Raw genomic sequence first — 18386 nt, 5'->3', positions numbered from 1 at the left:
GCAGGGAGTGTGTAGTGATTCCCTGGGAACAGAGAGGTGGTGAGAATGAAACCTGTGGGGGGAATATAAGCCCTCGGATCCTACTCCTGCAAGAAGGGTCAACCCAGAGAAATTGTGGGGAAGAAAGCCTGAGAAAAACTGGGGAGGAAGAAGCCCAAGAAAACCGTAGCAAGGAATAGGACTGTGCAGACCTTGGCTGCTTGTTATAGGGTCCCAGGGCTGGCACCCAGTGTAGAGGGAGGGCCTGGGTTCCCCACAAGCCACAGGGAAGATGGCCTAAAGCCCTCTGACATAAGGGGATAAGGATAATTCAGAACCTGGAAGGATGCAATGACTTTTGGGCCAGAGTCAGGAGACAGACACCTGACACAAGGCCTTGGAATTACTGATTGGACTTTTGTTTGTTGAACTTTGTTACCCCAAAAGGTGTAGACACAAATATTGTGACCTGGCCGGAGGGTGCAGTTACGGAAGAGATACCACCGCAATGACATGGCGACTGTCAGCAGGGGCCACTAGAGTGACAGACAGCTGCCACACCATGCCAGGCCGCAGGGAGTTCTCCTGCAGTAAATGAACCGCTTTACAGGGCCCATGCACAATCTGTGCAGAGGAGGTAGTGCCACCTGGTAACTTTTAAGCAAGCGGTTAGAGCACTCAGCGGGGATGTGGGAGACACAGGTTCAATTTCCCCCTCTGTTGTAGGGGGAGAGAGGATTTGAACAAGGGTCTCCCATGTGTGTGCCCTAACCACTGAACTAATGACCCAGTGACTGTTCCAATGGGGATAAATACTTCAACAGTCACTGGGCAAGCAAGAGCAAGAATGATTCTGTAGCCCAGTACTTAGGGCACCCACCTAGGCGGAGGGGGGCTCAGGGTCCAGTCCCCGTGCTCCAATCACCCTTTCTATATTTCTCCAGAGTGGAGCAGCTTCAACAGAAGAGAGTGGGGAGTCCCAGAGCCCAGTGCTTAGCGTGCTGGGGTGAGAGATGCTGTTCAGACCTTTTCTCCCCCTCTGGCAGAGAGGGGCATTGAGCCTCGATCTCCCACATCCCAGCTGAGTGATCTGGCCACCGGGCTGAAAGTCATAAGGTGGCATCTCCTCCTCCTGCGCCTGTTTCATGCGGAGCAAGGTGGGCGCCTGACTCATTCCTGCAGGAAATGCCTTCGGTGCCCACGTCGCCAGACTTGGGGCGGCTGGTGCCTGTTCACAGGTCGCTAGCAGAGATCAGCACCTCCTTGCAGCCCAGACACAGGCACCAATCTCCCTGACAGGGGTGGGGCTTAGCACACAGCCCTCTCATTGGCATCTCCATTGGCTCCCCATGCTGGCTTTCATGAATCACATTCTAAGGTGCCTATCTCTCCCCGTTCGTTGCATAGGATGCCTAGGTGCCTAACTCAGGGCACGTCTACACTGGCAAAGTTACAGCGCCGCTCAGAGAGCGACGAAGGAAAACTGCTGTTGTGTGTTCACACTGACAGCTGCTTGTGCAATAGCGTGTTCACACTTTTGGCACTTGCAGCGCTATTTGGAGCGGTGCACTCTGGGCAGCTATCTCACAGAGCACCTTTTTCTCTTTTGCCAGTAAGACTTGTGGGAAGGCGAAAGGGGTCGCGGGGCATCCTGGGTCTGTCCCAATGCCCTGTGATGAATTGCTTTGCATCCCAGCAATCCCTGGGCTTCTGTCCGCATTTGGCGCCATCTTTCAACTGTTTGTGTACTGCGCGCCCTGCCTCTTTCGGGCTGCAGGAATAGATCCCAAACTGTTGACAAGAATGCTGTTCGCACTGATCAATACGTCACAAGTGGCAGTGGAGTTATTCCTTAAACTACAAAGGCAAGAGGAGTGCAAGATTGATCTCGCCATGCGTAGTAGCTTCGACACGAGATTTCTTGTGGCATTCACGGAGGTGCTGACCACAGTGGAACGCCACTTTTGGGCTTGTGAAACAAGCACTGAGTGGTGAGATCACATCGTGATGCACGTCTGGGATGACGAGCAGTGGCTGCAGAACTTTCTCATGAGGAAAGCCACATTCATGGGACTGTGTGATGAGCTCACACCAGTCCTGCGGCACAAGGACACGAGAATGAGAGCTGCCCTGCCGTTGGAGAAGTCCATGGCAATTGCACTGTGGAAGCTGGCTACTCCAGACTGCTACCGATCAGTCGCTAACAAGTTCGGAGTGGGAAAGTCGACCAGTGGACTGGTGTTGATGCAAGTGAGCAGGGCCATTAATCGCATCCTGCTCCAAAAGACCGTGACTCTGGGCAACGTGAGTGACATTATGGATGACTTTGCACAAATGTGCATTTGGCTGTTTAAAAGCCCGCTGGCGATGCCTGTATGGGAAGCTGGACATGGCTGATGATAATATTCCTATGCTTATAGCTGCGTGCTGTGCACTCCATAATATTTGTGAAGGGAAGGGTGAAAGCTTCACTCAGGGCTGGACCGCAGAAGCTCAGCACCTGGAGGCTGAGTTTGAACAGCCAGAGACCAGGACTATTAGAGGGGCACAGCACAGGGCCATAAGGATCAGGGATGCTTTGAGGCAGCGATTTGAAGCTGAAAGCCAGTAATATTTGTTGCTATGCTCAGGATTGCAGTGCTTGCAATGCTAGGAGGTGATTGGTGCACATGATGCAAGAAGGGGCCTTAACATAGCTGTATGTATGTTGCTTTGCAGTGCTCTTTTTGCTTTCACTTAATAGAATAAAGATTGCTTTCAAACAAATGCAATTATTTTATTGAAAGACAACAACCAGAGGAGAGCAACAGAGGGTCCTGTGGCACCTTTAAGATTAATAGAAGTATTGGGAGCATAAGCTTTCGTGGGTAAGAACCTCACTTCTTCAGATGCAAGTGGAGGAAGTGCATCTGAAGAAGTGAGGTTCTTACCCACGAAAACTTATGCTCCCAATACTTCTGTTAGTCTTAAAGGTGCCCTAGGACCCTCTGTTGCTTTTTACAGATTCAGACTAACACGGCTACCCCTCTGAAACCAGAGGAGAGAGTCAAATGAAAAAATTCATCAGCAGGGATGGGGGAATGGAAGGAATGGGGGAATGGAAGGTCTCAAGAGGAGGAGGGGTCCCAGGACGGCTACAGATTTGTGTATGTCCAGGGATCATACCCAACCTTCTCCTTTGGAGTACGATGCAGCGGGTACTGTACTTCAGCAGGGCCAAACTGCAGATGGCTGGGTGTTGAATACAGTGGGTATTGGGAGTCCACACTGCTGGACTGTGAGGAGGGAGGAGTGGAATGCTGCGGGTAGAGAGTGGAGCCAGGAGGTTGATAAGAGTGTGTTGGTGGTGTGTGTGTGTGTGGGGGGGTGCATGGGAAAGAGTTTTGCGACAGCGGCTGCAGGTGAGAGCTGGCATGGAGCTGCTCGCTTTGGAGAGCTAGTATCACCTGGAGTGTGTCTGCTTGGCGCTTCATAACTCTTAAGAGCCGCTCCGTGGCTTCTTTCTGGTGTGCCGTGTTCTCCTTTCGGTCCCTCTTCTCGCTGTCCCGCCACTCCTTCAATTCCTTTTTCTCGGCGGCGGAGTGCATCATAACCTCACGCAGAAAGTCCTCCTTAGTTCTTCTTGGCCGCTTTTGAATTCTTCGCAACTGTTCTGCTGCCAATAAGGGAGGCTGGCCTCCCAAGGTCATCTCTGTGAAGTTTAAACGCTACATTTTACAGAAGCAGTATTGTTTGCAACACAGACAACACTGATTCAGTGCTTTAAAACACAGCCAGTACTCACACACCTGTCACTAACTGGCTGACCCTAGGCAAGCACACATAAGCCACAGGACCCCCAAAATGGTGAGTTGCTGCAGGGGCAGGGTAAATCACTGTTCCCGGACCATGATGTACACTGGGCACATGGCTCTTGTGCACCTGGGGAGAGCCGCACTGTAGTGGGGGCCTGATAATCATTCCTGTCCCCACACTTTCCACAGGATGTGATCATTATGGAAGATATCATGCTGCTGAGGGTGAGCAGGGAATCAAGGGAGGGTCTTCTCCAAGCCTGCAGCTTCCACCCTGGCCCCTATGCGGTTAGCCTGTGTGCAGCTATGGCCCCTCCCTCCCCCACCGTGACAGCAAAGCGGCGCAGGAAAATTACCGTTAATGGGGCAAGAAACAAAGGAACCTGTGGGAGCAGATTGCCCAGTATCTCCACAAGAGTTTCCTGGAGATCTCTGAGGGAGTCTATCAACAGCCTGTTCTGACGCTCAAACTAGGCATGAGGTGGGAGACAAGCCTGATTTCTGCAACCCTCCTGCCCCCAACAACTCGCTTCAGCGATTCCCAAAATCAGATCCACTTACCAGGGGCCTCCGCTCCTGTTTGCGCTTCGCCAAGCTCCGACTGCAGTGACTGGCTAGCCTCCTCTGGGGTAGAAAAGAGCTCCCGGCTGCATGCATCTCTGACCTCTGAGCCATCCTCTGCCTCTGGGTCCCCCTCCCCCTCTTCGTCCAAGATTGTCTCCTCCTGGCTTGGTCCACTCTTGACTGGCACGCAAGCCAATGAAGTATCCACAGTGGCCTTGGCAGCGGAGGTGGGGGTCACTGCCGAGTATCGCGTCCAGCTCTTTGTAGAGCCGGCAGCTCGTGGGCGCAGCACCGGAGTGGCTGTTTGCCTCCCGCGCCTTGTGGCAGGCGTTCCGCAGCTCCTTCACTTTGACTCTGCACTGCAATGTGTCCCGGTCACGGCCCCTTTCTATCATGTATCTAGAAATCTGTCCATAGGTATCATAATTCCTACGGCTGGAGCACAGCTGGGACTGCATAGCCTCCTCTCCCCAAATGCCAGTGAAGTCCAGCAGCTCGGCATTGCTCCAAGCGGGGGATCGCCTGGTGCGTGGAGCAGGCATGGCCACCTGGAAAGATGCACTGAGACCACTGCACGTGCCACTGAGCAAACACGAAGGGGACTTTCAAATTTGCAAAGGAATGTATGGGGTGGGACTGATGGTTGGTCACCTGAGGGCAGAGCAGTAGAGTTCAAACCGATGACCAGAGAGGTGAGAACAGGCATTGTGGGACAGCTCCCGGAGGCCAATCGCAGCGCTGTAATCGCCACGGTGTCTACACTGTCAGCGCTATAGCCCCGGCGCAGAAAGCTGTACGCCTCTCATCAGGGTGGGCTTTTGCAGAGCGCTGCATCTGCGCGGTTTCTGCACACTAAGTGGCTTGGCAGTGTGCACACCTCGGGAGTTACAGCGCTCAGAGCTGCTTTACTGCTCAGAAACTTGACAGTGTAGACGGGGCCTAACGCTGTGTGGGTCTCAGTGCTGTTCTTGTGATTTCCTAGGTGCCTAAAAGTTAGGCATTGCAACACTCAGCAACACAATACCTAAGTCCTTTTGTGGATCCAGGGCTTGGTTCCCTATCTGTGAAATGGGGATAACAGTAGAATCATAGAATCACAGGAATATAGGGCTGGAAGGGACCTCACAAGGTCAGGAGCAAGTCAACTTAAACCATCCCTGGCATCCTCTCCTGGAAGCCTGTTCCAGAGCTTAACTATCCTTAGAGTTAGAAAGTTTTCCTGATATCTAACCTAAATCTCCCTTTGCTGCAGATTAAGCCCATTACGTCTAGTCCTAGCTTTGGTGGACATTGAGATCAATTCATCACAGTCCTTTTTAGAACAGCCCTGAACATATTGGAAGACTGTTATCAGGTCCCCCCTCACTCTTCTTTTCTCAAGACTAAACAGTCCCCATTTTTTTACCCTTTCCTCGTAGGTCAGGTTTTCTAAAATTTGATCATTTTTGTTCCTCTCCTCTGCACTCTCCAATTTATCTACATCTTTCCTCAAGTGTGGTGCTGAGGATTGGACACAGTATTCCAAATGAGTGCCAAGTAGAGCAGGACAATTACCTCCCATTTCTTACATACAACACTGTTGATACACCCCAGAATGATATTAGCCTTTTTTGCAACTGCATCACATTTTGACTCATATTTCAATTTGTGATTCACTATAGCTCCCAGATCCTTTTCAGCAGCACTACCACCTAGCCAGTTATTCCCCATTTTGTAGTCATGCATTTGATTTTTCCTTCCTAAGTGTAGTACTTGTCTTTATTGAATTTCATCTTGTTGATTTCAGACCAGTTCTCCAATTTGTCAAGGACGTTTTGAATTCAAATCCTGTCCTCCCAAGTGCTTGCAACCCCTCCCAGCTTGGTGTCATCCACAAATTTTAGAAGCACACTCTCCCCTCCATTATCCAAGTTTATAGTATTTTCATCTAGACCACATTTCCCCAGTTTGCTTATGAGAATGTCATGTGGGACTCTGTCAAAAGCCTTTCTAAAATCAAAATATATCACATCTACTGCTCCCCCCTCATGCACTACGCCAGTAATTCTGCTAAAGAAGGAAATTATATTGGGGGCACATTTTGTTCTTGACATATCCATGCTGGCTATTCCTTATAACCCTATTATCCTCCGGGTGCATACAAATGGATTGTTTAATAATTTGATCCAGTATCTTTCCAAGTATAGAAGTTAGGCTGCCTGGTCTATAATTCCCTGAGTCCTCTTTCTTCCTTTTTTTAAAGATATGTGCTAAATCTGTCCTTTTTCAGTCTTCTCGGACCTCACCCATCCTCCAACAGTTCTCGAAGATAATTGCTAACCGTTCCAGGATTGCTTCTGCTAGTTCCTTAAGTACCCCAGGATGAATTCCATCAGGCCCTGCCAACTTGAATACCTCTGTCCTGTCTAAAGATTCTTTAACCTGTTCCTTCCCCTTTATTGTTAATCTGGTCACCATTAACCTTGTTAGTGAAGACAGAAGCAAAATAGGCATTAAACACTGCTGCCTTCATGATGTCATCAGTGATTAGAATAATAGAAGATTAGGATTGGAAGAGACCTCAGAAGGTCATCTAGTCCAACCCCCTGCTCAAAGCAGGACCAACACCAACTAAATCATCCCAGCCAGGGCTTTGTCAAGCCTGACCTTAAAAACCTCTAAGGAAGGAGATTTCACCATCTCCCTAGTGAAATAATGTTTCCTAATATCCAACCTAGACCTCCCCCACTGCAACTTGAGACCATTGCTCCTTGTTCTGTCATCTGCTACCACTAAGAACAGCCGAGCTCCATCCTCTTTGGAACCCCCCCATCAGGTAGTTGAAGGCTGCTATCAAATTAGTTGTCCTTCCCTGCTAAGTAGATGACCTACACTTTCCTTTGTCTTTCTCCTGCTATTAATGTATTCAAAGGACCTCTTCTTATTGCCTTTTATGTCCCTTGTTAGGTGTAACTCATTTTGTGCCTTAGCCTTTCTGATTTTGTCCCTACATTCTTGTGCTATTCTTTTGTATTTGTCTTTAGCAATTCATCCATCTTTCCACTTTTTGCAGGATTTCTTTTTGATTTTCAGGTAATTAAAGAGGTCCTGATGGAGCCATATTGGCATCTTGCTATTCTTCCTATCTTTGAATCAGGATAGTTTGCAGTTGTGCTTCTAATATTGTCTCCTTGAGAAACTGCCAGCTCTCCTGAACTCCTTTCTTCCCATTGGACCTTCCCTACCAGTTCTCGGAGTTTGTTAAAGTCTGCTTTTTTGAAGTCCATTGTCTTTATTCCGCTCCTCTCCTTCCTTTCCTTAGAATCATGAAATCTATCATTTCAGGATCACTTTCACCCACGATGCCTTCCACCTCCAGATTTGCAACCAATTGTTCCTTGTTGGCAGGGCTGGATTAACATTTTGTGGGCCCGGCGCCAAACATATTTGTGGGGCTCCATTGGGGAAATAGGGCATGTGATGGGGGGCAATCCACAGGCGAGGGGCTGGTTGGGGGCAATGCGGGAGTGGCCCCACTCAGCCCAGCACAAGGGCACTGGTTACAAACCCACAGCTGCTAGACGCACACTGGCCTGCTCAGCCCTGCACTGCTAGCATGTCCCTTCCACACTGCCCCCTGCCCAGTGCCCTGCCCCTATATCCAGCACCCCCTCGGCCAGAGACTCCCCCACAGATCCCTACGCCCAGCACCCCCTCGCCCAGAGACCTCCCCCGCAGATCCCTACGCCCAGCGCCCCCTCGCCCAGAGACCTTCCCCGCAGATCCCTACGCCCGGCGCCCCCTCGCCCAGAGACCTCCCCCGCAGATCCCTACGCCCGGTGCCCCTCGCCCAGAGACCTCCCCCACAGATGCCTATGCCCAATGCCCCCAGACCCACTATGCCCGGCGCCCCCTCGCCCAGAGACCTCACCCTCAGATCCCTACGCCCGGCGCACCCTCGCCCAGAGACCTCCCCCGCAGATCCCTACGCCCGGTGCCCCTCGCCCAGAGACCTCCCCCACAGATGCCTATGCCCAATGCCCCCAGACCCACTATGCCCAGCACCCCCTGCCCAGAGACCCCTCCCGCTGACCTCCCACCACAACTGCACAGCACCCTGCACACTCTACACCCTGCCCAGCTCCCCCACCCACAGAGCCCCTCCTGTCCAGCACCCCCTTCACAGTCCCACCATCACAGCTGTACAGTGCCCCATATTCCTGAGGGAATTCTGCATCAAATTCTGTGCATCATATTTTAAAATTCTGCAATTTTGGGCCAGGCACACCAGATGTGGGCAGGGAGGCTCAGCCCGGCAGCAGGATCCAGGTGCAGAGGGACTTAGTGTGGGGGGATCCAGATGGGGGTAAGAGGGTTCCGTGCTGGGGGGGGAAGAGGGTTCTGTGCGGGGGAAGTCTGGGTGCAGGCAGCTCAGTGAGGGATCTGGATGCACAGGGAGGTTCCAGGTGCAGGGGCAATGGGAGTCTGCAGGGGAGACCAAGTGAAAGTGGTTGGAGCTCAGCGGGGGGGGGTGGTCTGGATGCAGGGGAGGTGGGGTTCATTTGGGTGGGGTCCAGGTGTAGGTGGTTGGGGCTCAGTGAGGAGGGTGTGTGGGGGGGGACGCTTCCTTCCCCAAGGCCCTGCCCTCACTCTGCCCCACTCCACCTCTTCCTGTCCCCGCTCTGCCCCCTCCCCTTAGGTCCTCTCCCCTGAGCATCTCCTGCCCACTGCTCACTCCTTTCTGCCCCCTCCTGCCTTGAAGGCAAGGTGTCTGTGTTTGGGGGGACTCAGCCTCCCCCCAAAACTGGCAATTTTCAGCATATTTATACACTTTCTTGTGTTTTGGATATTTGTGTTGTTTGTTCTAGAAATGCCTCATCAACCTCCTCTTCCTGATTGGCTGGTCTATAGTAGACCCCCTACCATGTTGTCACCCCTATTTTCCCTTCTTATCTTTACCCAGAGAACTTCAACTGTCCTGCTTTCCTCCTTGTGGACCTCAGAACAAGTGTATATATTCTTGATGGATAATGCAACCCCGCCTCCCTTTTTCCTTGTCTGTCCTTCCTGAACAAATTAGGCCTCCCTGTACCAGTATTCCTGTCATAAGACTTAATCCACCAAGTCTCTGTGAGGCCAATTAAGTCATAAGTTAGCTTATGTGCTAATACTTCCTAGCCCTCTGTAAAGGTCACCTTTTTAAATCTTACCTGTGGGCATTTGTCACCTGACCCCTCTGAACCTGCTGTAAAGCTCTCCGAACTAGGTTGGCGAGTTGGGGTATAAAGATGCTCTTCCCCTTCTTGGTCAGTACGTTCTTTCCCCACCGTTTGTCTGTCTTGACTACTTAGATTGTGAGACTTTCAGGGCTGGGACGGGCTTGTTCGGTACGTGCCGCACCCCAATCTCGGCTCTGGCATCCAGGACCCACCAGGATATAGTCATTAATAATGAAACAGATGAAAACTGATTTCAGGTCTATTTTACGTTGGTTTGCTCTAAAGCCTTAAAACGTCCCCCAAATGGTGTAACTTGAGGATTGGATTATGAAGGGTCCTAAATATAACTCCCCTGGTTAAGTTGGCTTCAATAATTTCTTACTGCTTCATAGTTCAACCTACCGTAGATGGTCTGACCACTTTAGCCAGTTCTCAATTCAGTAACTACAAGTGGTTTTCTAAAAACTGCCTCAGGCTTTTGAGCACATTGCGGTGCCCATGCCAAGGCTGCTTGGATTGATGCCAACTGCGGAGGGCCCACAAGGGAGTGAATGAAAGAGCAGGTGGGCATCAGGGCAACATGGGGCATCAGGCCCCCCCCCTTTCCTATGGCGGCAGGGGAAAGGAGCCTCTATGCCTGTTCTGTGCCATCCAAGAATGCCACATGGGGATGCCTCCAGGTCTCCATTTAATTAGTAAAAAACAGTGAAGAATGATCAGTTTTGCAGTGCTGTGCTTGTGGCACTGGGCACATTTGATAAAATCACATGGCTGGAGAAAGTCATTAAAGCTTTTCAAGAGGTTAGCAGTGGCATGGAAAATGTACATGGGAGCCTACGTGCCCTGAACCAATCTTAAGTTTTTTTAATAGAGACTTCAGTCCAACGGAATTAAGGCTAATGTCTAATGCTTCAGCCAACTTGCTTGAGCCCTGCTGACGGCTGCTCTGGTGCTTGCTCTCACTCTGCAGCCAGCCAGTGCTGTAGAAGAAAAACTCCCCCGTTCCTTTTTTATTAACAACTATCTAACTGCTGTCCCATTGGGCTCTTCTCTTATGTTGAGGGCACTGCAGGAGAGGGGTGAAAAACTATGTGTATAAGGAGCCACTTCCTGTGTTTGCCTCCTTGGGGAATTTTGCAAAGAAACAGGAAAGAATTAGTTGATCATCCAGTATCGTGGCAGCCAGCTTTGGCGAAGGTCACAGTAGGACATTGTAGTAGTGATGCAGGAGAGCGCTGAACTCCACAGGGCAGGAGAGCCATGTGCCTCGGTTTGCTTGGGAAAGGCCTTCAGTTGTGGCCGTGCTCCTGTCCTGTTTACTGGCCTGGTGCATGAGGTGTTTGGATCTACCCTGGTGAAAATGGACTTATGCACCCCAGCAACTCTCAAGTGCTAAAGAGCCCACGCTAATGACTCCCTGCTTCCCTTAATAATGCCAGCAAGCCAAGAGGAAATAAGATGGCAACAGGAATGCCAATGACAGAGCAACCTATGTCAATGAAAGGCATTTTTCCTTCACCACCTTGTAGGACATTTTGATCCATTTGCAGACTTTTTCCCCCCAAGACCTGCATAAATGTTTGTCAATTGTATGGGAACATTTGCAAGATTCAGTCTCCAGCTCAATTTGTGGGAAGCATATCTATAAACACCAACAAGCTTTTGAACGTTTTCTGTCCCTCTGAGGCGTTTGAAAGAAACTTCAAGTTTTATTTCACACCTGTGTTGTCCCTGATGGATAGGAACAGAACATTTTTTAAATGGCTGTTAAATGATCCTGCAAAAATTCCCATGAACATGTCAGAACTGTTTCACCTTGCTCATCTGGACTGTCATAGAATATCAGGGTTGGAAGGGACCTCAGGAGGTCATCTAGTCCAACCCCCTGCTCAAAGCAGGACCAATTCCCAACTAAATCATCCCAGCCAGGGCTTTGTCAAGCCTGACTTTAAAAACCTCTAAGGAAGGAGATTCCACCACCTCCCTAGGTAACCCATTCCAGTGCTTCACCACCCTCCTAGTGAAAACGTTTTTTATAATATCCAACCTAGACCTCCCCCACTGCAACTTGAGATCATTGCTCCTTGTTCTGTCATCTGGTACCACTGAGAACAGTCTAGATCCATCCTCTTTGGAACCCCCTTTCAGGTAGTTGAAAGCAGCTATCAAATCCCCCCTCATTCTTCTCTTCTGCAGACTAAACAATCCCAGTTCCCTCAGCCTCTCCTCATAAGTCATGTGCTCCAGACCCCTAATCATTTTTGTTGCCCTCCTCTGGACTCTTTCCAATTTTTTCCACATCCTTCTTGTAGTGTGGGGCCCAAAACTGGACACAGTATTCCAGATGAGGCCTCACCAATGTCGAATAGAGGGGAATGACCACGTCCCTCGATCTGATGGCAATGCTCTTACTTATACAGCCCCAAATGCCGTTAGCCTTCTTGGCAACAAGTGCACACTGTTGACTCATCTCCAGCTTCTCGCTGCTGTAACCCCTAGGTCCTTTTCTGCAGAACTGCTGCCTAGCCATTCGGTCCCTAGTCTGTAGCAGTGCATGGGATTCTTCCGTCCTAAGTGCAGAACTCTGCAATTGTCCTTGTTGAACCTCATCAGATTTCTTTTGGCCCAGTCCTCTAATTTGTCTAGGTCCCTCTGTATCCTGTCCCTACCCGCCAGCTTATCTACCACTCCTCCCAGTTTAGTGTCATCTGCAAACTTGCTGAGGCTGCAGTCCACGCCATCCTCCAGATCATTAATGAAGATATTGAACAAAACCGGCCCCAGGAATGACCCTTGGGGCACTCCGCTTGATACCGGCTGCCAACTAGACATGGAGCCGTTGATCACTACCCGTTGAGCCCGATGAACCAGCCAGCTTTCTATCCACCTTATAGTCCATTCACTCAACCCATACTTCTTTAACTTGCTGGCAAGAATACTGTGGGAGACCGTATCAAAAGCTTTGCTAAAGTCAAGGAATAACACATCCATTGCTTTCCCCCCATCCACAGAGCCAGTTATCTCATCATAGAAGGTAATTAGATTAGTCAGGCATGACTTGCCCTTGGCGAATCCATGCTGACTGTTCCTGATCACTTTCCTCTCCTCTAAGTGCTTCAAAATTGATTTCTTGAGGACCTGCTCCATGATTTTTCCAGGGACTGAGGTGAGGCTGACTGGCCTGTAATTCCCCAGATCCTCCTTCTTCCCTTTTTTAAAGATGGGCACTACACTAACCTTTTTCCAGTCATCTGGGACCTCCCCCAATCGCCATGAGTTTTCAAAGATAATGGCCAATGGCTCTGCAATCACATCTGCCAACTCCTTTAACACCATCAGATGCAGCGCATCCGGCCCCATGGACTTATGCATGTCCAGCTTTTCTAAATAGTCCCGAACCACTTCTTTCTCCACAGAGGGCTGGTCACCTCCTCCCCATACTGTGCTTCCTAGTGCAGCAGTCTGGGAGATGACCTTGTTCGTGAAGACAGAGGCAAAAAAAGCATTGAGTACATTAGCTTTTTCCACATCCTCTGTCACTAGGTTGCCTCCCTCATTCAGTAATGGGCCCACACCTTCTTTGGCCTTATTCCTGTTGCTAACATACCTGAAGAAACCCTTCTTGTTACTCTTAACATCTCTTGCTAGCTGCAACTCCAAGTGTGATTTGGCCTTCCTGATTTCACTCCTGCATGCCTGAGCAATATTTTTATACTCCTCCCTGGTCCTTTGTCCAATCTTCCACTTCTTGTAAGCTTCTTTTTTGTGTTTAAGATCAGCAAGGATTTCACTGTTAAGCCAAGCTGGTTGCCTGCCACATTTACTATTCTTTCTACACATTGGGATGGTTTGTTCCTGCAACCTCAATAAGGATTCTTTAAACTACAAGCAGCTCTCCTGGACTCCTTTCCCCCACATGTTATTCTCCCAGGGGATCCTGCCCATCAGTTCCCTGAGGGTGTCAAAGTTTGCTTTTCTGAAGTCCAGGGTTCGTATTCTGCTGCTCTCCTTTCTTCCTTGTGTCAGGATCCTGAACTCGACCATCTCATGGTCACTGCCCCCAGGTTCCCATCCACTTTTGCTTCCCCTACTAATTCTTCCCTGTTTGTGAGCAGCAGGTCTAGAAGAGCTCTGCCCCTAGTTGGTTCCTCCAGCACTCGCACCAGGAAATTGTCCCCTACACTTTCCAAAAACTGCTTGCCACAGCGTGTTACCAGAAAGCCTTCCCAGGAAATGGTTCCAGAACCCGGCCAGTTCCCATGTGTGGTGGTCAAGTCCACCTATGGTGATATGATCCACAGGAGGATCTGTGCTTGATGAAGGTGTCCATAAACTGACACAGGTGGGGAACCCCTCACTGGGGAGCCCACAATTCTCATGGAGACAGTGCAGTGGTCACCCAAAGGCCCTACGCACACAGCACTGGAGTCAGACCTCCCCACGCATACTCTGTGACCTCAGGCCATGCACATGGGTCAGTCGGAACCATACCAGACTTTGCAAATTGGCAACGCTAAGTAGTTTTACTGATAGAAACCTGCTCCTCAGACACTCCTGCCGTCCCAGCTCATCTGGTGAAGACCCGGCCCCCTGGTGAGGTCCACACTCCTGTGCAAACTGCTCTGTCCCTGGCAGAGGCGCCGCGCTCTGTGTGTGTTGGAGGAGAGGGGTATTAAACCCACACTCCACTGAAAAGGACTCAATAATTCCATGTTAGGAAACGGATAGTAGTTACCCATCTGCGGTATGTTTCTGAGCCAACCCTGCGCTGAGTGTGTCTGTACAGACAGGTTCCTCACAGGGCTCCCTGGTTTCTGCTGGTCCAGCTCTGGCACTGCCCCCATATGCAAGCAGTACACCAGACGGAGGTTACCTGGCAGAGAGTGGCTGCCATCTCCCCTCTGCCGGGGGCCTACCGGGTCCATTGCTGCCCACAGGCAAGGTAGGGAAGCCTGTGGATGCAGCATGCACTGATCAGCAGCCTCTGGTCAGTGATGTGCTGCAGGAGGCTCTTGGGAGACATTGGCTAGAATTCTGCCACCCAATGGAAAGGAAGGATTGGAGCAATTTTCTCAGCCTCTAATCCCCTCTCTGGATAGTGCTCAGACGCCCTGCCTGGGATGATATCTTATTCCTGGGATGCATAAAAATACGGGTGCAGAGCAAAGATTTTGCCTTTAGAATGAACCAGCTAGCAGCAAATTAGTGGGTATTCCTGGAGACGACAGTCCCAGATCTCCCCCTCCCACAAACACTCTTCACATTCGACTATCGATTCAGAAAGAAAGTATAAATCTTACCAGCAGAGGGAAGCCAGAGCCTCAAATCTGAACAGTCTGGAATGTCGGGCTGGGAAGGAGCATATGATTCAGATCCCTGGTTCCGATTCCGGTTCTTCACCATTTCGGTTCTGAGACCCCGACCCAGAAACAGAAGGGCAGTCTGGGTTTGGCTCAGCTCTCAGAGGAACAGCCAGTCTCCTGCGTTTGTAGCCCAAGGTGGTAGAAATCTCGTGAGTATTGCCGACTGCGTGAGATTTTCATCAATCAAGATGACAGGAGTCAGGCAAGATCAGCTCTGTGTGATTGTGTGATTTCTGCCATTATGGGCCTAATCTCATGCTAACAGCCCTGACTGAGCCTCAGATTCCAACTCCCAAACCTGAGTCTAAACAGCAAGTGTGGAATCAGTATTGGCAGTGAACTCACTGAGCATGGCCGGCTCCAGGGTTTTGGCCGCTCCAAGCAGCCAAAAAAAAAAAAAAGCCGCGATCGCAATCGCGATCTGCGGTGGCAATTTGGCAGGCGGTCCTTCACTCCGAGCGGGAGTGAGGGACCGTCCGCCGAATTGCCGCCGAATAGCTGGACGTGCCACCCCTCTCCCGAGCGGTCGCCCCAAGCACCTACTTACCAGGCTGGTGCCTGGAGCCGACCCTGTCACTGAGTGGTGCTGCCTGCTCCCTGGGGTGTGAGAAAGAGTTTGTGTAAATCTGAAAAAGTTCCCAGATAGGTTCCCATCCCCTCACCTCTCTGTGCTGGGAGCCCCTGCAGCCCGGGGTGTGGTTCATTGCAGGCTTGGGGAAATGCTTTACAGAACTGTCAGGGTGGTTAAGCACTGGAATAAATTGCCTAGGGAGGTTGTGGAATCTCCATCATTGGAGATGTTTAAGAGCAGGTTGGACAAACCCCTGTCAGGGATGGTCTAGATAATACTTAATCCTGCCTTGGGTGCAGGGGACTGGACTAGACCTCTCGAGGTCCCTTCCAGTCCAACGATTCTATGACACCTCCTGTTAAAGCCCGGGCAGCACATTGCTAGCAGCCCTTGGAGCAGCTCCCTCTGGAGGAAGCACGGCAGAAGGACAGGCAGTGTATAACCTCTAGGGTGCAGCAGGCAAAGCTGGAGCCAGGAGGTACACACCGCCCTCACCAGCAGTTATGAATCTGGCTCTGGGAAGGCAAGGATGCCAAAGGGATGAGGAGAAGGTATGGCAGTTACATGGCTTCACAGAGATCAAGGCCCAAAGGGGCCATTAGACCAGCAGATCTGACCCCCTGTTCAGCACAGGCCAGAGAATCCCACCCAGATACCCCTATGCCGAACCCAGTTAAACCGCAGCATTTCAGGCCTTAGGAGTCAAACCATGGTGAGCCACAGGCAGAGAACAGGAGGGACCGAGGTACTTCTGCCATTGCAGGGTAGTGATTAGGTCAGAGATGCCCAGATGATCGTAGCGAGTGCCCCACACCCCATGCTGCAGGGGCAGACGACCCCTCCCTCCCCCAAGATCCCTGCCAATCAGCCTGGGGGGAAATTCCTTCCCTACCCCAAATGTGGGCATCAGTGTGACAGTGAGCATGTGAGCAAGGCACACAGCCTGGCATCTAAGACAGAGTATCGGCATCTTGGGTGTCCAACACCCAGGGTGTTTTGCCAGCGAGGATAATTGCTGGGTGGTAAAAGGGCCTTTTTTCCTTTGATAATTTAGTTTTGATAAAAAGCTACACATCCTGCATTATGCAACATTCGCCAGGGCAGTGACAGAGCACGCAGGCCACCAGGCTGCACCTGCAGAGGTAATGTGGGTTGTACCGAGGTACAGTTACATTATATGCTCAAATCACATCATTCAACCTCAAAATCAGGCCAACTTCAAGCAAGTATGGGGCCTATTTCATCAGGCTTCCCAATGGCAGGGCCCAAGCAGGCATCATATTCTTGGCCCTTCTCCCCACCAGCCAGTCGCACACTCCTGTGCAATGCCAGCACATTGGCCTGCGACCTCAGTCATGGCGCGTGTGTGTGGAAGGGAGACACTGGCTGGAGGGCTCCAGTGAAATAGGATGGGACTTATGATGGTCCCAAATGGGTCTGAGATAAAGCGGGGAGAGTTCCTAATTCACCAATTTATCAACAAAGCACAATACACATGATCCTTCAACCCCCAGGCCCCTGGCCCAGGAGCCATCAGCCTCCCATTAGCACTGGCAGCTTCCCGTCTGGCAGCATGGACCGAGCAGACCCAGTCACAGCATCACATCTGCCTCCCTCCCCTCGAAAAGGCCAAGCACACCAAAAAGGAAGCCCTCGTGCAACAGGAGGAGACAGCAGCTCCTCGGCGGCACAGGGCCAGACTCGGAGGCTTGAGACTTTTAATATCAGAACTGATCTTCATTAACTTGCTGGCTAAGCAGCAGTTCTGCAGAAAAGGACCTGGGGATTACAGTGGACGAGAAGCTGGATATGAGTCAGCAGTGTGCCCTCGTTGCCAAGAAGGCCAATGGCATATTGGGCTGTATAAGTAGGGGCATTGCCAGCAGATCGAGGGACATGATTATTCCCCTCTATTCGGCACTGGTGAGGCCACACCTGGAGTATTGTGTCCAGTTTTGGGCCCCCCACTACAGAAGGGATGTGGACAAATTGGAGAGAGTCCAGCAGAGGGCAACTAAAGTGATTAGGGGGCTGGGGCACATGACTTACGAGGAGCGGCTGAGGGAACTGGGCTTGTTTAGTCTGAAGAAGAAAAGAGTGAGGGGAGATTTGATAGCAGCATTCAACTACCTGAAAGGGGGTTCCAAAGAGGATGGAGCTCGGCTGTTCTCAGTGGTGGCAGATGACCGAACAAGGAGCAATGGTCTCAAGTTGCAGTGGGGGAGGCTTAGGTTGGATATTAGGAAACACTATTTCACTAGGAGGGTGGTGAAGCACTGGAATGGGGTACCTAGGGAGGTGGTGGAATCTCCTTCCTTAGAGGTTTTTGAGGCCTGGCTTGGCAAAGCCCTGGCTGGGATGATTTAGTTGGGGTTGGTCCTGCTTTGAGCAGGGGATAGGACCAGATGTACTCCTGAGGTCTCTTCCCACCCTAATATTCTATGATTCTAGTGTCCTTAGCAATTCATAAGAGTATTCATGGCCCACCTTTGCTGAACTTGGTGCTAAGAATAATTGGTTAGCCAAGCTGTGTGCTGGGACCTCTTCCGGGATGTACTGACTGCCCTGGGAGGAGCCTGGTGAAGGTGACAGGTGCTCTGCAGCACCCCTGCTAGCCGTTAAAGCGCAATCAGAATTATTTACTTTGCTAACCCACACATAATAATAACACCAAAACAGACACGCAGAACAAAAGCCCAGCAGGTGCTCCATGAGCTCCAGCTTCCCAGGCAGGGACAATGCCTGAGAACCACAGTGCTACCCGTTTGTTTTGATACTTAGCTCGGGGTTACACTAGAAAGAGTGAATGAGAATGGCACAAGCCTGATCATTTAGCACCACATCCACTGAAGTATGTTTAGTGACAGCTGAGACTGAAATGGCACTTCCCTTCTGCACGGCTATTTTCCGCCGCCTT

This window comes from Trachemys scripta, chromosome 6 (assembly GCF_013100865.1).
Source record: "Trachemys scripta elegans isolate TJP31775 chromosome 6, CAS_Tse_1.0, whole genome shotgun sequence".
NCBI classification, from domain to species: domain Eukaryota; kingdom Metazoa; phylum Chordata; order Testudines; family Emydidae; genus Trachemys; species Trachemys scripta.
Note: the sequence above shows the minus strand (reverse complement) of the source record.